This window comes from Vombatus ursinus, unplaced genomic scaffold (genome assembly GCF_900497805.2).
Source record: "Vombatus ursinus unplaced genomic scaffold, bare-nosed wombat genome assembly UNPS02012319.1, whole genome shotgun sequence".
Lineage (NCBI taxonomy): Eukaryota > Metazoa > Chordata > Mammalia > Diprotodontia > Vombatidae > Vombatus > Vombatus ursinus.
The window spans coordinates 2,673,079-2,684,716 of NW_020952097.1; positions in this window are offsets into that span (position 1 = coordinate 2,673,079).

An 11,638-nucleotide genomic window follows, 5' to 3' on the forward strand; every position below is an offset into this window, starting at 1 on the left:
CCCAAGACAACCTGAATGGTAGATTGGAAAGGTCTATCACGTTGGGCTGGGAGAGAAATGCAGTTCAGCATGGGTGTGCAGGCAAAACGGGCCTCAGCAAACCTGGAGCAGGCCTCAGGGGACTGAATCAAGGGAAGCTGTGGCAGTTTCCAGACCTCTGAAACCACAAATGCCAAACAGAACTTAGAATGTCAGTAGGAAAAGTCTGTGACTGTGGTAAGAGAGAAGCTCAGTCCCAGTCCCAGTCCCGGCGCAGTCCTGGGGTTACAGCTGCTTCCAGAGCTTCTAGCCGACAGATAGACAGAGGGCACAGGGTGAGTTGAAGATGAAGAGGTGATATCTGGAGAATAAAATTAAGGGATGAGAGAGGAATGTCCTGGGAGAAAGAGAAAGGGAGGGGTAGAATGGGGTAAATTATGTCACATAAAACAGACAAGAAAAGGCTTTTACAGTGGAGGGGAAATGAGGGAAGGTGAGAGGGAATGAGTGAATCTTATTCTCATCAAATTTGGCTTAAGGAGGCAATAACATACACACTCAATTGGGTATGGAAATCTATCTTACCCTACAGGAAAATAGAGTGGAAGGAGACAAGAGAGCAGGGAGATGATAAAGGGGAGGGCAGATTGGGGGAGGGGGTAATCAGAAGCAAATACTTCTAAGGAGGGACAGGGTCAAAAGAGAGAATAGAATAAATGGGGCAGGGGAGGGTGGGATAGGATGAAGGGAAATATAATTAGTTTTTCACAACATGACTACTGTGGAAGTGTTTTGCATGACTACACGTGTATAATCTGTATCAAGTTGCTAACCTTCTCAATAAGGGTGGGTAGGGAGGGAGGGAGAAAATTTGGAACCCAAAGGTTTAAAAACAAATGTTAAAAATTGTTTTTACATGCAACTGGGAAATAAGATATGCAGGCAATGGGGTATAGAAATCTATCCTGCCCTATAGGAAAATAGAAGGGGAAGAGGCTAAGAGAAGGGGAGGAGAAATTATTCAGAATGCATGCCATCTTGGGGTGGGGGGAGGGATGAGATGGGGAGAAAATTTGGAATTCAAAATCTTGTAGAAGTGAATGTTGAAAACTAAACATAAATAAATTAATGAAATCTGAAAGAAAAAAAAAAGTCTGTGAGTACATCTGTCCCTGATAACAGAGAGAGATGTTTTAAAACTCCACCTTTCTAAGTTCCCCTCCTGGGCTATCTCTTTTTTTCCCCCTTAATCCTTTCTCCTCAGACTCTTCCCTCAAGCATATTCTGGTTTTAGTTGTATTGATAATTACAGCAGTTTCAATTTCCAAAGCCTCTCTCAATCCCACCAAAATCCCATTTTGCCTAGACTACTCATCTTTAAGTCTTGTTTAGAAAGTGCATTTGACTGACTATAATTCCAATCCTTTATCTGGCCAATTTTTTCCCCCTTATTTTTCCCCCACAACTTTCTCAGTCCCTACAAAGTAATGAAGCTCAGTAGACAAAATCCAGTAGGGTACCTTTTTCCCTTTCTCAAGTTATTTTTTTCTGCTTGTCTATCTAGGGAGTCAGGGGGAGGCTGGCCCCTCCCAGTCTCTATATGAATTTGAATATGGATATTGCCTTGCAAATAAGGGACACTCCCTTGCCCACCCTACAAGTTGTCTTTCCATGTGCACTCTTGTTCTTCATGCACAAATGAAAAGGAAGTTTAAAAAAAAAACACCAAAATTTTGACTTGGGGACTTATTTCTTCTTTACCTTCTTGAGCTTGGGAAGTTTAATTCTCTCACTTCATCACATCTGGCTGACCACTGAGGAAGTGCACTCCTGCCCATGATAGGATAAAAAACCCTGGTGCTGGCAGGGAGTTGAAAGAAGATTCTTCAGTGAGTGCCCCCCGTGTAAAGTGATTTCTTCTGGCTGGTGTGGCAAAAATTGTTAAAAGAAAATCTTTGCTCAAGGCCTTGCCCTTAATAATGATGCAAATCCAAAATGAGAGAATTTAAAGGAGCTTATGGTAACATCTAAGGTGATAGTTGTCCCTCATACTCAAAGAGGACCAAAGTGACATCACTATGTTGGGGTTAATATACAATGTGTTCAACTGTGGCTGATTGTACAAATACAAGTTCGGAAGGCTGTACCATAGGTCTAGAACAAATAGTCCTTATGAATATATGAAATGGAAATATCTCTAAATTTGAACATCCCATCTTTCGTTTGAGCTAGTGTGCCTTCTTTGATGCGAGCACATCATGCTGAGCAGTTCTATGTTAATGTCTCCCTTGCCTCACAAAAGATTCCCAAGTTCTTCAGAGAGACCTTGAGAGTGTCCTTGTATCACTTCTTCAAATCTCCAAGTGAACACTTCCCTTATGGGAATTCTCTGTAAGTCAGTATTTTGGGCAAGCATGCATTTGGTAGTTGAAGAACATGGCCAGCCCATCAGAGTTGCACTCTCTGAAGTACAGTTTGAATGCTTGGCAGATTAGCTCAAGAAAGGACCTGAATGTCTGGTACTTTATCTTGCCAGGTGTTCTTCACAATCTTCCTAATTCAAATGAAAGTGATGCAGTTTCCTGGCAGGCGTTGGTAGACTGCCCAGGTTTCACAAGTATACAACAATGAGGTCAGCACAATGGCTCTGTAGACCTTCAGTTCGGTAGGCAGTCTAATACCTCTTCTCTCCCACACTGTCCTTCAGAGTCTCCCAAATACTGAGCTAGCTTTGGCGATACATGCATCAACATCTCATCTATGTGTACATCCATAGAAAAGTATGCTACCAAGGTTAGTGAACTTATTCACAGCACCCATTTACTGTAACCAAAGGTACCACATATGGATGGTGTCATTCTGGCTGGTAGAGAACCTTTTTTTTTGGTGTTAATTGTCAGGCCAAAATTAGCACAAGCAGCAGAGGATTGATCCACACTTTGTTACTTTTAAGTCTCAGATTCTACATTGAGTGCATAATCATTTGAGAACAAAAAGTTGCACACCAACTCTCCCTTCACTTTAGTCTTGGCTTGTAGCCTTTTCAAGTTAAATAATTTGCCATCAGTAAAGCAGCTGACCTTGATAACCTTTCAGTGTGGTAGCTGACCTTTCATCCTTGTTGAGGGCATCTAACAACATTGCTGAAAACATCATGCTAAAAAGCATGGGAGCAATCACATAGCTCTGCTCCACTCCACTGATGACTAGGAAAGTGCAAGAGCATCATCCATTTGCCAGAACCCATCATGGATAAATATGACATCACGGAATTGGTGTACAATACTGATGAACTTCTCCAGGCAACTAAATTTTGCCATGATCTTCCACAAGCACTTACAATGACAATACCAAAGGCCTTGGTCAGATCAACAAACATTGTATACAGACCTCTGTTCTGCTCCAGGCAGTACTCCTGGAGTTGTAGGGCAGCAAACACCATATTGACCATTCCTCAGTTATTTCTGAAACCACTCTGGCCCTCAGATAGATGACCATTTTCCAGGTGAAGGATCAGGCCTTTAAAAAGTACTCTGGCAAGAATCTTGTCAGCAATGACTAAGAGAGAGACCCCCCTGTGATTGTCACAGGATAACCTATTTCCTTTTCCTTTATAGAGAGAGATGATGGAGGCTTCCTTGAACTCCTGAGGGATAACCTCCTCTTGCATATAACCAGGAAGATTTTAGTCAGCTTTTGTATGAGCAGTGGATCTCCTGCCTCGTAAATCTCAGCTGGAATAGAATCAACATCAGGTGCTTTGCCACACAAGAGGGGCCTAATGGCATTCAAAACCTCTTCTTGTTCAGCTAGAGAGGGATTGACATCAACTTGAGGTATATGGTCAGTGGCTTCAGCATTGGTTGATGATGGTCTATCTCCAGCATCATGTATTTATCACTAATCAATGTGGCTCTATCAGTGCTGAGTAGTTGAGATGCACTGTAGGTCTTTGGGCTATAAATAGCCTTCAGGGCATCATAAAAGTGCTTTGGATTGTCACTATCAGCATAAAATGGTTTCCCATTTTTCATGTACTAACTTCTGAATTTCCCCACCATTTTCATCAAACCAATCCTGATGTTTGTGAGTGTTCTGGCCCAGATGTGTAAATGGAATGTTGTATACCAAATCTCTAAAAGCTGCCTACTCCTTTTCTGTTCCACTGTTGCCAACTGTGTGTTGGCTTAGCTTTCTCTCCAAGTTAGCAACAAACTGTTCACACATGAAGAAGGACTCTAATCTATTGTCATTGAGTCTTCTGGTAGTTGTCTTGCCTTGGGGCCACCACTTTTGTTGAATGTGAATGTATAGCTTGGAGAGGATAAGTCTATGATCAGCCCAGCACTTTGCACTACACATTGTCTTTGTTATTCAATCCCGTCTGTCTCTTCTCCTTACAATGACATAGTCTATTAAATGCCAATGTTTTCTGCAAGGGTGTATCCATGAAGTTCCATTGTGTTTAGATACATTGAAGACAGTGTCAGTGATGAGAAGGTCATAAGATGCACAAGTCCTCAGTAGTAAGTGACTGTTACTGTTGCTGTTGCTATTTCTGACTCCATTCCTCCCAAAGACTCCCTGCCATGTCTATGCCTACTCTGGCATTAGAATCACCCAGAATTACAAGCTTGCCCACCTTTAGCACATTGATGAGGAGGATTGCCAGGTCTTCATGAAAATTTTCTTTGACCTCATCAAGGTTCATCATGGTGGGAACATACTCACTGATGATGGTGGTGGCATGGCACTTTCTTGCAAGGGACAATCACATTGTCATGAGCCCATTGTCCACTCCTTTTGGGAGGCATGCAAGCTTGCTGGCTAGATTAGTTTTGATTGTGAAACCTATGCCAGCTTTTCAGCACTCCCCATCACTTCAGCCACTCCAGCAAAACATGTATCCAGCTCCGACTTTGGTTAGTTGGCCCTCATTTGCCAGCCTTGTTTCTATCAAGGCTGCCATTTGAATGCAATAGTTGCTGAGTTTTCTTGCAAAAAGAGCTGTTCAACTTTCAGTCCTATTGGATTTCATGTTGTCCATAAGCATATGTACATTCTCTCTATCAATGGTGAGTGGAATCTTCTTCATGAAAGTTTTTGGAACCCCTCCAAATACCTGTAAAAAATGGCTCTAAACAAATTATAAAGCAGCAGAACCCACAAAAAGACAGAATGAAACAAATTTACAGTCCAAGACAACCTGGATGGTTAATCAGAAAGGTACATTGTGCCGAGCGGGGAGAGAAGCACAGTTTGGCATGGGTGCGCAGGCCACAGCGAACCCGGAGCAGGCCTCAGAGAACTGAATCGCAGGCAGCTGTGGCAGTTTCCAGACTTCTCAACCCATGAATGCCAAAGACAACTTAGAAGGTCAGTGAGAAAAGTCTGTTTCTGCAGTGAGAGAGAGGGGCTAGGTCTCAGCCACAAGTGTCAAGCGTGCCCGTGGGACAGCGGCTGCCTCCTGAGCTTCTGCCCCACAGACTGAGGGAGAATGGAGTGGCTGATCAGACGGGGATTGCAGGGATCTCTTTGCCAGGGCTGAAGCAGGAATCTCTTGCTTTGCCCAAGCTTGGATCTCAGTCACAGTTCTGAAGGGCGGTCCTGGGGCAAGGAGGAGTGCTGGTGTGGTGGAGCTTGTTGTGGTGGTAGAGAGGAAACACCTTGCCCCTTATCATACCACCTTGGAAGAACTGAAAATTTACAGGTCCCTAGAACCATCTCTGAAAACAGCTGCACAAACCCCCGAAGCTTGGGATGGTACATTCTCCACATTGGAAGCAGACTCTTACCTTAACGAAGAGTTTAAAACTCAAGTAATTGGCTGGGATCATGAGTAAGCAGCGCAAAAAGAAATAGATTGTATTACCTTACTTTGGTGACAAAGACAATCAAAACATACAACCAGAAGAAGACAACAAAGTCAAAGCTCCTACATACAAAACCTCCAAGAAAAATATGAATCAATCATCCCAGGCCTTGGAAGAACTCAAAAGGGATTTTGAGAAGCAAGTAAGAGAAGGAGAGGAAAAACTGGGAAGGGAAATGAGAGTGATGCAAGAAAATCATGAAAAACAAGTCAACAGCTTGCTAAAGGAGACCCAAAAAAATACTGAAGAAAATAACACCTTAAAAAATAGTCTAACCCAAATGGCAAAAGAGGTCCATAAAACCAATGAGGAGAAGAATGCCCTAAAGAGCAAAATTGACCAAATGGAAACGGAAGTCCAAAAGATTACTGAAGAAAATACTTCCTTAAAAATTAGAACAGAGCAATTGGAAGCTAGTGACTTGATGAGAAATCAAGACACTGTAAAACAAATCCAAAAGAATGAAAAATTAGAAAACAATGTGAAATATCTCATTGGAAAAGCAACAGACTTGGAAAATAGATCCAGGAGAGAGAATTTAAAAATTATTGGACTATCTGAAAGCCATGATAAGAAAAAGAGCCTAGATATCATCTTTCAAGACACTATCAAGGAAAACTGCCCTGATATTTTAGAACCAGAGGGCAAAATAGAAATTGAAAGAATCCACCAATCTCCTCCTGATAGAAATCCCCAAAGGAAAACTCCTAGGAATATTGTAGCCAAATTCTGGAGTTCCCAGGTCAAGGAGAAAATATTACAAGCAGCCAGAAAGAAACAATTCAAATATTGTGGAAACACAATCAGGATAACACAAGATTTAGCTGCTTCTACATTAAGGGACCACAGGGCATGGAATATAGTATTCCAGAGGGCAAAGGAAATAGGATTACAACCAAGAATCACCTACCCAGCAAAGCTGAGTATAATCCTTCAGGGGAAAAAATGGTCATTCAGTGAAATAGAGGACTTTCAAGCATTCTTGTTGAAAAGACCAGAACTGAATAGAAAATTTGACTTTCAAATACAAGACTCAAGTGGAACATGAAGAGGTAAACATGAAAGAGAAATCATAAGAGACTTATTAAGGTTGAACTGTTTACATTCCTGTCTGGAAAGATGATATTTGTAACTCATGAGACCTTTATCAGTATTAGGGTAGTTGGAGAGAAAAAAATTATATGTATGTATATAGAGAGATAGATAGATAGATAGATAGATAGATAGATAGATAGATAGATAGATAGATAGATAGATAGAGGGCACAGAGTGAGTTGAAGATGAAGGGGTGATATCTGGAGAATAAAATTAAGGGGTGAGAGAGGATTACACTAGGAGAAGGAGAAAGGGAGAGGTAGAATGGGGTAAATTATCTCACAAAAAAAACCAGAAAAGACTCTTACAATGGAGGGGAAACAGGGGAAGGTGAGAGGGAATGAGTGAATCTTATTCTCATAGGATTTGACTTAAGAAATAACATACACACTCAATTGGGTATGGAAATCTGTCTTACCCTACAGGAAAATAGGGGGGAAGGGGACAAGAGAGTGGGGGGATGATAGAGAGGAGGGCAGATTGGGAAAGGGGGTAATTAGAAGCAAATACTTCAGAGGAGGGACAGGGTCAAGTGAAAGAATGGAATAAATAGGGAGGCCGGATAGGATTAAGGGAAATAGAGTTAGTTTTTCACAGCATGTCTACTATGGAAGCGTTTTGCATAACTGCACATGTATAACCTATATTGAGTTGCTTGCCTTTTCAATGAGGGTGGGTGGGGAGGGAGGAAGGGAGAAAATTTGGAACCCAAAGTTTTAAAAACACATGTTTAAAAAAAATGTTTTCACATGCAACTGGGAAATAAGAAATACAGGAAATGGGGTACAGAAATCTATCCTGCCCTACAGGAAAGTAGAAGGGGAAGGGGATAAGAGAAGGGGGGGAGAGATAGAAGGGAAGGCAGATAAGAGGAAGGGGTATTCAGAATGCATGCCATCTTGGGGTGGGGGTAGGAGCAAGATGGAGTGAAAATTTGGAACTCAAAATCTTGTGGAAGTAAATGTTGAAAACTAAAAACTAATAAATTTATTAATAAAAAAAAGTTTTTGAACATTTTTTTTGTGTGTGTTTTGACCACAGGGTAGGATCCCCATTCGCCACAGTAAGCAAGCCAGAGTTGGGTTAGGTGAAGCAGACAATTTTAGGGAACCTTTTATAGTCCCATCCTCATGCAGTGAGGTTTAAAAAAAAAAAAGAAAAAGGTTGCTTATACACCCAGGGGACTGCCAAATCCCACTGCTGCTTAGGCCCAGTTAGAAGAGGACTCTATGGTGGCCTGGGCTGCCTGTGTGCAGGGTTGTGACTACAGCTCCCATTGTATCCGCACCTGCTGCTTTGTCACTTTCACATCACCACAGTACTTAGAGGTAGGCAAAAAAGGTAAAATGGTAAGAGTGATGTCTTTTTACTCACACATAAATTGTATTTAAGTGAGGCAGAGTTGCATGAAGCCATCAGCCCCCCTCTCCTTCAGAGTCATCAAATTCCAGTGGCAAGACAAATTCTTGCTGAATTTGTCTGCTAAAAACCATCTGCTGAAACAATTTTGCTAAGGTGTGGTCACTGCACATGATACAGCTTCTTGGAGGCACAAGTGAGAGTTGGGTGGCAGGTAGACACCAAAGTTAGATAGCAGCCCAGAAAAATGCTCAGTGGCCCTCACACTAAAGGTACTAGTTTTCCCTAAACACTCCATGCTCCCCAACATGCACACATTTGAGTAAATACAAGACAATGTGAGAACGGTCATGAAGGAATGGTACTTGAGCTGGGCCAAGAAGGAAGCCAGGGTTTCTAAATGGCAAAGGTGAGGAGGCTAGTACAAAGACATTGAGATGGAAAATGGAATGTCAAATATGAGGGACAGTTCTTAATCCAGTTTGACTAAATTATATCATTTTTGAAAGGCACTAATGTCACAAATCTGGCAAAGTAGGTTGAAACAATACTGAAGGTGAAGGTGAAGGTCTTTAAATGACAGGATTAGGATTTGGTCCTTTATACAAAAGGCAATAGGAAGCCCCTAAGATTTTGAGTAAAGCAGGGATAAGGTCAGATCTGTACCTTAGGAAGATATTTCCTCTCTATGAAAAGTGCCATTGGAGAGCAGAGAGACTTGTCTAACTCCTTCATTTTACAAAGAAAGCTTTCCCAGAGTCACCAGGATTTGGATCATCAAACCCAGAAGTTAAAACCTAGGTTCCATGTACTCTTTCCTCTGCATCTTGCTGCCTGCCCAGACAGCCACTGCAAAGTGGCTAGAATGCTGACCCTAGCATCAGGACCTGTGTTTGAATGTCAGCTCTGGGTGATCCTAGCCAGACATCTTCATTGTTCTGGACCTCAGTCTCTTCATCTTTTAAGTGGGCATATTAATATCACCAACATAGAGGTGATGAGAACTGGGTTAGTGGCAGTGTGAATAGAGAGAAGATATTACAATACAAAATATATAACACAATACAAGAGATATTGTGGAGATGGAATCAATAAAATAGCATGTAGCAACTGATTGGATATTGATGGGGGAGGAGTTTGGTGAAGAATAGGGAAAAGTCAGAGATGATGCTGAGATCCTGAAGATGCATGGCTTGAAAGATGGTGATTTCCTCAATATAGATAAGGAATTTGGGGGGGGGCGGTGGAAATAGGTAAGTTTAAAAGGAAAATATGTTTGGTTTTAAACCTATTGAGGAGACAACATGGTACAATGGAAAGTGGACCAGATTAGGACCAGTGTTCAAACTCTAGCTCTGCCACTTACTACACATATCACTTCTCTGGGCGTCAGTTTCCTCATCTGTAAACAAGGGGATTGGACAGAAGAATGGCAGCCCAACTTCTAGTTTTCTAATGCTATTTCCACCAGTGACTTTAAGTGCCTCAAATGATCTCCCTCAAATTCCACATTTGTGGGAAAAATAATAACTACACCCCAAAGGGGAAGCCAACAATTCATAATGAAACAATGTTTCAGAGATCAAAAGAATTTATTTTAATAAGCTGCTGCCTCATATATTTCCAAATAATGTGGAACTTTAACAATGAAACAGTTTCATAATAAAGCCTTCAATTTAGAAAGAACCTAAAGACTTTGTTAGACCTACAGTAGGAAACTTGGGGCTTTTGTGAAAAAAGACACAGAGGCTTTAAAACGTCAATATTAAAACATTTCAAAGTAAAATTTAAAAATAATATGAAGGGGTTGTATTAGATGATCTCTAAGCTTCAGTCCCATTTAAATCTATGCTTTGTGCCTTAGTTTGAGTAATAATAGTTAGCACTTATGTAGCACTTTTATACAAATGCCTCATTTTTTTCCTCACCATAACCATTGGAGGTAGGTGCTATTGTTATCCCTATTTTACAGATGAGGAAACTGAGATTGAGGGAGGTTAAGCCAAATTGAAGAACTGTCTGAGGCTAGATTTGATTTATGGTCTCCTTGACTCTAAGTCCAAGGCTCTTTCCATCACACTACCCGTCTACCTAGTGACCCACCTGAATTACTCATTGGGATATCCAAGGGTCCTAAAGGTCACTCACCCTTCCTGAAGGTGGCTGGAGATGTGGTGCTGGAGCTCAGTGGAGTGCAGGAGAGATCTGAGAGTCATTGGTATTGTTGTATGTCCTTCCTTCTGAAAGAGGACCATGACATTAGGAAGGTGATGCCATGACATGTAAGTGAATTTGACTTCAGTGAGGGAGGACTGTGCAAAGTCACCAGCCTCACCTGCTCCTACTGAGCCCTCTGGGTCCAGTGGCAAGATAGAAGTCAGGAGGACTGGAGATGGCCCGGACAAAGTGGGAGACCTTGGCCTTCTTAAGCTAAGGTCTTTAACAGGTCTCAGTCATTGGTATACCAGCTAGCTGAAAGCAACGGAGTGGTTCAATCACTCAGGGGACAGGGTGTAGAGACAAAAGGGCCCAGTGCAGAGCCCTTGGGGGCACCCAAGCTTAGGGACAGGAGCAGGAGTGTGCTACAGTCAGCTCATCCTGGTTCACAAGAGCTGGTTGTTAAACTTTCCGTGGGAGCATTTACGCCGCAGAAATTGGCAAACACTACAAATCAGGGCCCGGTTGATGGTTTTGTTCATTGTCTAGACCTAAGAAAGAGATGGAAATGTTGGTAGTACAAACCAAACTTAAATGTGTTTCTTGTGAATTCGTTAAAAAAAAAAACAAAAATTCCGGCGAGACAACTGTTAAATTTACAAGGACATCCCTGGACGGGAGAATCAGGAAGAGTATCCGGCACAGGGGAGAGGGTTGCAGGGTCCGGTCCAGACGGAGGCGACGTTGGGAGTAGGGGTGAGGGCCAAAGGCAGCTCCCTCTTCTTGGACTCGTTCCACAAGGAGGGTCTGGGCTGTTGGATGGACTACCGAGCTCTCGAGTCCTCCTTGCAGCCCAGAGTGGCCCCAGTGTTCGAGAACGGAACTTCCGCTCTCTGCGGGGCGGGCCCGGGGCCCCGCCCCCCCCGGAGCCCAGAGGCGGAGTACTAGGGTGGCCGAACGGGCGTGGCCCCGACGTCCGGGAGTCCGGCCCGCCCATTTTACACATGGGGAATACTGAGTCCGGGCGAGGCTCCGGCGCTAGTCTCACGTCACCCCGCGGGCCCCTGGCGGTGTGCGCGTCGGGTCCCCGAGCCTGAGCTTCGGGCTCCGTGCATCAGGAACGTCCCGAGCCCAGCGAGCGGAGCAGCGACCTCGGCATCGAGCGCGCGCGGGGC